This window comes from Triticum urartu, unplaced genomic scaffold, assembly GCF_056163025.1.
Source record: "Triticum urartu cultivar PI428250 unplaced genomic scaffold, HENAU_Tu73 scaffold479, whole genome shotgun sequence".
Taxonomy (NCBI): domain Eukaryota; kingdom Viridiplantae; phylum Streptophyta; class Magnoliopsida; order Poales; family Poaceae; genus Triticum; species Triticum urartu.
In genome coordinates, this window is record NW_028260660.1 from 12,842 (window position 1) to 20,000 (window position 7,159).

Here is a 7,159-nt window from a genome sequence, read left to right on the forward strand (position 1 = left end):
CACTAATTACTTTTGTAATGGCAATTGGAATGATATTAACTCCTATTTATTTATTATCTATGTTACGCCAGATGTTCTATGGATACAAGCTATTTAATGTTCCAAACGCAAATTTTGTGGATTCTGGACCACGAGAACTCTTTATTTTAATCTGTATCTTTTTACCAGTAATAGGAATTGGTATTTATCCAGATTTTGTTCTCTCCCTATCCGTTGACAGGGTAGAGGCTCTCTTATCCAATTATTATCCTAAATAGGTTTGCTTTTTTTTACTCGTCTGCTCTATTAATGCAGAAATAAGTAAAAAAGTATATAATGCAGAAATAAGTAAAAAAGTATAATTAGATCTATCTCGAATTTTTGAGAACCCTTTGATAAGGCGTTCAAGGGGTTCTCAAATAAAACATAAAAGTAAAAACCTTCATTTCATGAAGGTTTTATTTTATGTAATCATTTAGGTGTTAATGTAAACGAACCATAACTATGTAAGCCTATTCCTAATAGATTTATACCAAAATAACAAATCCAAATTATAAGAAATCCTATCAAAGCTATAAGTGCAGAATTCGTACCCTTCCAATTTGGATTTGTTCTACTATGTAAATAAATTGCGAATATGGTCCAAGTAATAAATGCCCAAGTTTCCTTAGGATCCCAATTCCAATAGGATCCCCAGGCCTCATTAGCCCATACTGCTCCACAAAGAATACCTACGGTTAAAAGGGTAAATCCTAGGCTAATGACACGATAACTCCAAGAATCCAAACGCTCCGTTAATTGATATTTGTAATAATTTGGAAATGAAGGGACAGAGGTTCTTTTTAAAGCACTTCTTTTTGCATAAAAATATTTAATATCACTAAAGAAAAATGTTTTATTTAAAACATTTTTTTTCTTTTTAGAAAAGAAATGGAAATTATTTCGAAATCTAATGATTAGAATAGCGGCAGATAATAAGGATCCGCACAAAAGAGTTGCATAGCTTAATAACATCATACTGACATGCATCATTAACCACTGAGATTGTAGAGCAGGTACTAGTATCGTGGATTGATGCATTTCAGTTAAAAGACCCGATGTGGCAAAGCCTTGCGTTAAAATAGTACTTGGCGTAGTTATTGTGCTTAAATCATTTTTAGAGTTCTGTATTTTAGGAATGGTATGAAGAATATACAGGGCCCATGAAAGGAAGATCAATGACTCATATAAATTACTTAATGGAAAATGTCCCGAGGAAGCCCAACGAGAAACTAAGAATCCTGTTATAGAGAAAAAAGTAACTATCATTCCTTTTTCTGACGAATCGCGTAATCCTCCAAGTTCACGAACTAATAAGGTTATAAAATGAATCGTAATCACAATTGAAATCGTTGAGAAAGAGATATGAGTTAGTATATGTTCTAAAGTTGCAAATAGCATAAGGGGAAGGTCCCATTACAAAATTGTAAATTTCGAATTGATTTCTAATCTATTGTATTCTTTTTCAAGAATGCCGCCACTCGGATTCGAACCGAGATGCTTGAGCACTGCTTCCTAAGAGCAGCGTGTCTACCAATTTCACCATGGCGGCTAACTTCAAATAATAGGTAACTTAAAAGAATAATAGCTATTATCTTGGGAATCGTCGATATTGGGAAAGTCCATAAAATTTAGGAACATTAGAGTTTTCATTAAAATAGACTTCGTTTGGTAGTATCGTTTCCATTTTTTTTTTTTACAATAAACTCTTGCTTTGCCCAATAGAAACACAAACACTGCTTGAAAGAGTTGGAACTTCTTTTTTCTAACTTGCAATTATAGAACTAATTTTTTCTAATTAATTTCCCCTTTACATTTTGAAAATTCTTTCAATACAATGAAAAAAATCCAAAAGGGTTTCTATTTAATGATGAAATTAAAATAAAATGGATAAATAGAAAAGGCTTTTTGGATTTTTTAAAAATTTCTAGAATGAAAGTCTTTATGCTCTTATTAATAAGATTTACTAACCTTATGATTTTGGAGAAGATAGGTGGAAGTTGTAAGTCCTATTGTAAGAATACTCCACTTTTCATAATTTTCCTAATAGAATATGAGGATTCTATTAGGAAAATTATGAAAAGTTCATTGATAGGAAAAGAATACTTAGCACACAGTATACCAAACAAAACTTTTTTTTTCTTGTATATATAAGATAAGAGGGGTTTTTTGTTCTAAGAATATTGTACCGAGTAATTCGACACATAAAAGTACATTCAAAGAAGAATCCAAATTATTAAATAATTGGAATTCTTTTTTGATAAGTCAATTCATATTATTCCAAAATCTTATTATTTGTTTGTTGCCCAGAAAAACCCTTTGGTTTTGGATGCTCATTACCGCTCGAAAATGATCTTGATTTTACTAAAGAATAAGATTGTACTATGGAAAAATAAGTCTTTTTCTTCCAAATATTTTTACGAATACGCTTTTTTGACATTGAAGTACGTTTTTTTGGAACTGCCATTCAAAAAGGAAATTACTTTTTTCTAGTTGTATGTGAAAGACATCTATTGCTGCAAATCAATCCTTCTTTCTTCTTTTTATTAGTATTTATACTTAGATACTGAAAGATACTTAAATTTTGAATTATTTTTTACTTCATTTTGTCTAATGCGGATAAGACAACAAGAATTTTTTAACATTTTTTCTTTATATATTTTATACTTTTTTTTTAATAATATAGAATATATAGAAGGGTTTCTCATTTAAATCTATTTATATCTATTTATATATCAAGTATACTCCATATATAGATATATGGTATGGAAGCCTATCCCCCATATAAGATAAGACGGGGGGATAAAAAGAAGGGAAAATGAAAATAGTTAATTAAGTTCAGAATGGTATTCCATAAAGGAAAGGAATTCCAATCAAAACAAAAAATACTGAGTCTCTTAAACAAGACATTCTAAAACTTAGGTAATTTATAGTCATTAGAATTTTAGTTCTATATGAAGTAAGGACTATTCGATAATTTCTTATAAACATAGGTTTTCATTGGAATTCACTCAATCAGTTAATTATGGAACAAGAGAGCTGTTTCATCTTTGTTTTAAAGAAATATAAAAATGAATTATGAATAGAAAGTAAAATGATTCCACTTTTTTTTTTTTATTTTTATAAATATCTTTATTTAGTTAATAAAATAACTTCGTTACCTAGTTATTTTATTAACTTTTTTAATTTAACCAACTAAACCCATTCTTAATTTTTAATTATTTCAATGAGATAAATTTTGGAAAAATTAAGAATTTCAGTATTTTTTCTTATTCTTTTTATTTATTCTTTCAGAAAGAGATAAGAATTGGTTTGGTGAATCGGAAACAATTTTATAGAAAAATTGAAGTAAAAATTGAAGTAAAAATTGCAATTTCTTTTCTTATGGAACATACATATCAATATGCATGGGTAATCCCTCTTCTCCCACTTCCAGTTATTATGTCAATGGGATTTGGCCTTATTCTTATTCCGACAGCAACAAAAAATCTTCGTCGCATATGGGCTTTTCCTAGTGTTTTACTCTTAAGTATAGCTATGGTATTCTCAGTTCAACTGTCTATTCAACAAATAAATGGAAGTTCGATCTATCAATATCTATGGTCTTGGACCGTCAATAATGATTTTTCTTTAGAATTTGGATACTTGATTGACCCACTTACTTCTATTATGTTAATACTAATTACTACTGTAGGAATCCTGGTTCTTATTTATAGTGATGGTTATATGTCTCACGATGAAGGATATTTGAGATTTTTTGTTTATATAAGTTTTTTCAATACTTCCATGTTGGGATTGGTTACTAGCTCCAATTTGATACAAATTTATTTTTTTTGGGAACTCGTGGGAATGTGTTCTTATTTATTGATAGGCTTTTGGTTTACACGACCAATCGCAGCGAGTGCTTGTCAAAAAGCTTTTGTAACTAATCGTGTAGGGGATTTTGGTCTATTATTAGGAATTTTAGGTTTTTTTTGGATAACAGGTAGTTTAGAGTTTAGGGATTTGTTCAAAATAGCTAATAACTGGATTCCTAATAATGGAATTAACTCTTTACTTACTACTTTGTGTGCTTTTTTATTATTCCTTGGTGCAGTTGCGAAATCCGCACAATTCCCTCTTCACGTATGGTTACCCGATGCTATGGAAGGGCCCACTCCTATTTCGGCTCTTATACACGCAGCAACTATGGTTGCTGCGGGAATTTTTCTTCTAGCTCGACTTCTTCCTCTTTTCATATCTTTACCTTTGATAATGAGTTTTATTTCTTTAGTAGGTACAATAACACTATTCTTAGGAGCTACTTTAGCTCTTGCTCAGAGAGATATTAAAAGAAGCTTAGCCTATTCTACAATGTCTCAATTGGGTTATATGATGTTAGCTCTAGGTATAGGTTCTTATCAAGCTGCTTTATTCCATTTGATCACTCATGCTTATTCAAAAGCTTTATTGTTCTTGGGATCCGGATCCGTTATTCATTCAATGGAACCTCTTGTTGGATATTCACCAGATAAAAGTCAAAATATGGTTCTTATGGGCGGTTTAAGAAAATACATTCCAATCACAAGAACTACTTTTTTATGGGGTACACTTTCTCTTTGTGGTATTCCACCTCTTGCTTGCTTCTGGTCCAAAGATGAAATCCTTAGTAATAGTTGGTTGTATTCGCCCTTTTTTGGAATAATAGCCTCCTTTACTGCAGGATTAACTGCCTTTTATATGTTTCGGATATATTTACTTACATTTGATGGGTATTTGCGTGTTCATTTTCAAAATTACAGTAGCACTAAAGAGAGTTCCTTGTATTCAATATCCTTATGGGGAAAAAGGATACCCAAAGGAGTGAATAGGGATTTCGTTTTATCAACAACGAAGAGTGGAGTTTCTTTTTTTTCACAAAATATACCAAAAATTCAAGGTAATACAAGAAATAGGATAGGATCCTTTACTACGTCTTTTGGGGCTAAAAAAACTTTTGCCTATCCGCATGAAACGGGAAATACTATGTTATTTCCTCTTCTTATATTACTACTTTTCACTTTGTTCATTGGATTCATAGGAATCTCTTTTGATAATGGAGGAATTGGTAATGGAATAGCAGAGTTAACCATATTATCAAAGTGGTTAACTCCCTCAATAAACTTTACCCAGGAAAGTTCTAATTCTTTTGTAAATTCATATGAATTTATTACTAATGCAATTTCTTCTGTAAGTCTAGCTATCTTTGGTTTATTCATAGCATATATCTTCTATGGATCCGCTTATTCTTTTTTTCAGAATTTGGATTTAATAAACTCTTTTTACAAAGGAAATCCTAAAAAAGAATTTTTAGATCAAGTAAAAAAAAATATATACAGTTGGTCATATAATCGTGGTTATATAGATATTTTCTATACTAGGGTCTTTACCCTCGGTATAAGAGGGTTAACCGAACTCACGGAGTTTTTTGATAAGGGTGTTATTGATGGAATTACCAATGGAGTGGGTCTTGCTAGTTTTTGTATAGGAGAGGAAATTAAATATGTAGGGGGAGGTCGAATCTCGTCTTATTTATTCTTTTTTTTATGTTATGTATCTGTGTTTTTATTCTTTTTTCTTTCTTAAGTTAAGGAATTTACAACAAGTCTCTTGCAAAAATAACTATCCTATCCCCTTTCTACAATCTCTCTATATCCTTGTTACATAAGGTAAGTATTGTATAATAGTTCGGTTTTCCGCGATTTTTTCCATTCCTCTGTGTAAATACCCTAATATGGGTTCACAATCAATAACATCCTCACCATCGAGAGTAACGATCAGTCGAAGAACACCATGCATTGATGGGTGTTGAGGGCCCATATTGACTATCATGAGATCTTTTCTTGTAAGCGGTAGACTCATATCCTTTCTTCCTTAATTCATTATTCCATGAAAATGGATTATTCCATGAATTCCTCAAAGCGAGGCTCATCAAAATGAAAAATCTAAGACTACTATAAGACTACTAAAAAAATAATAAAACAAGAAAAAAATTTGAACGATTAAATTACTGCTCCCGAATATTCAACTGACCGATTAATTTCTTATAACGTACTCTATTTTTCTTTGCCAAATAAGCCAGCAAACGTCGACGTTTTCCCAAAAGTCTTCGTAGACCTCTTTCCGATGAAAAATCTTTTTTGTGTAATTCCAAATGTGAAGCAAGTCTCCGTATCTTATTGGTGAAACTGAATACTTGAAATTCAACAGAACCCCTGTTTTCTTCTTTTTCTTCTTTAACCATAAATCCAAAAATTTTTCTACCTCCTTTCTTTTTCATGTATTTTTCTGATCAGGAAAAATACAAAATTATGTCAGTTATTTTGAAGTTATTCTAATCTCGTACACACACAAATTTGCAATTATTCATCTACTACTGGAATTTGGATTTATTTTATCGATGCAAATTGGATTTGGATAGAAGGGTACATTCTTTCTAATATTTTAGATAGAAGAAATGTTTCTTCTATCTAAAATATTAGAAAGAATTTTGCTGATTTATTTATTGCTATATGCAATTTATGGAATTGATACACCATTTAATTGATATCATTTAGCAAAATGAAACACAGCATATGCATCCATCTTTTGGCTCGAGAATTTCACGGGATAGAGATATGGTATAAGAAATAGACTATTAAGTAACTCTAAATGAATTGTGGATACATCTGTATCCTTAACATACTGAAACGATTGTCATTATTCGTATCAAACCAATAGCGATTCATACAAGCTAAATCTTCTAATCAATGGTGGGCCAATAATGAATTTTTTTGCATATGTATTAAGACGCTTGGCCTGATTTCGAAATTGTCCAGAGTTTTATATGTTGTTTTCATTGCAAAATGATGGGTCTCCTTCCATAACTTTCCAATTACGAGTACGAGAATTGAAAGACATGAAAATTCTCAATTCTCTACGGCGTCTAGTAGATAGAAACAAGAAAATCAGAAGAATCTTTCTCTCTATTCACTATCATTCCGCGTCTTCGACTTCTATTAGTTTCTTTTCTTCTTTAATGCAATAGCTATAGTTTGATATAAGAATCCATTTCTCAAAGTAATGGAAACCATTCTCTTATAGGAAATGGTTCGAAAATCGCTATTCCACCTTTTAGGTATCG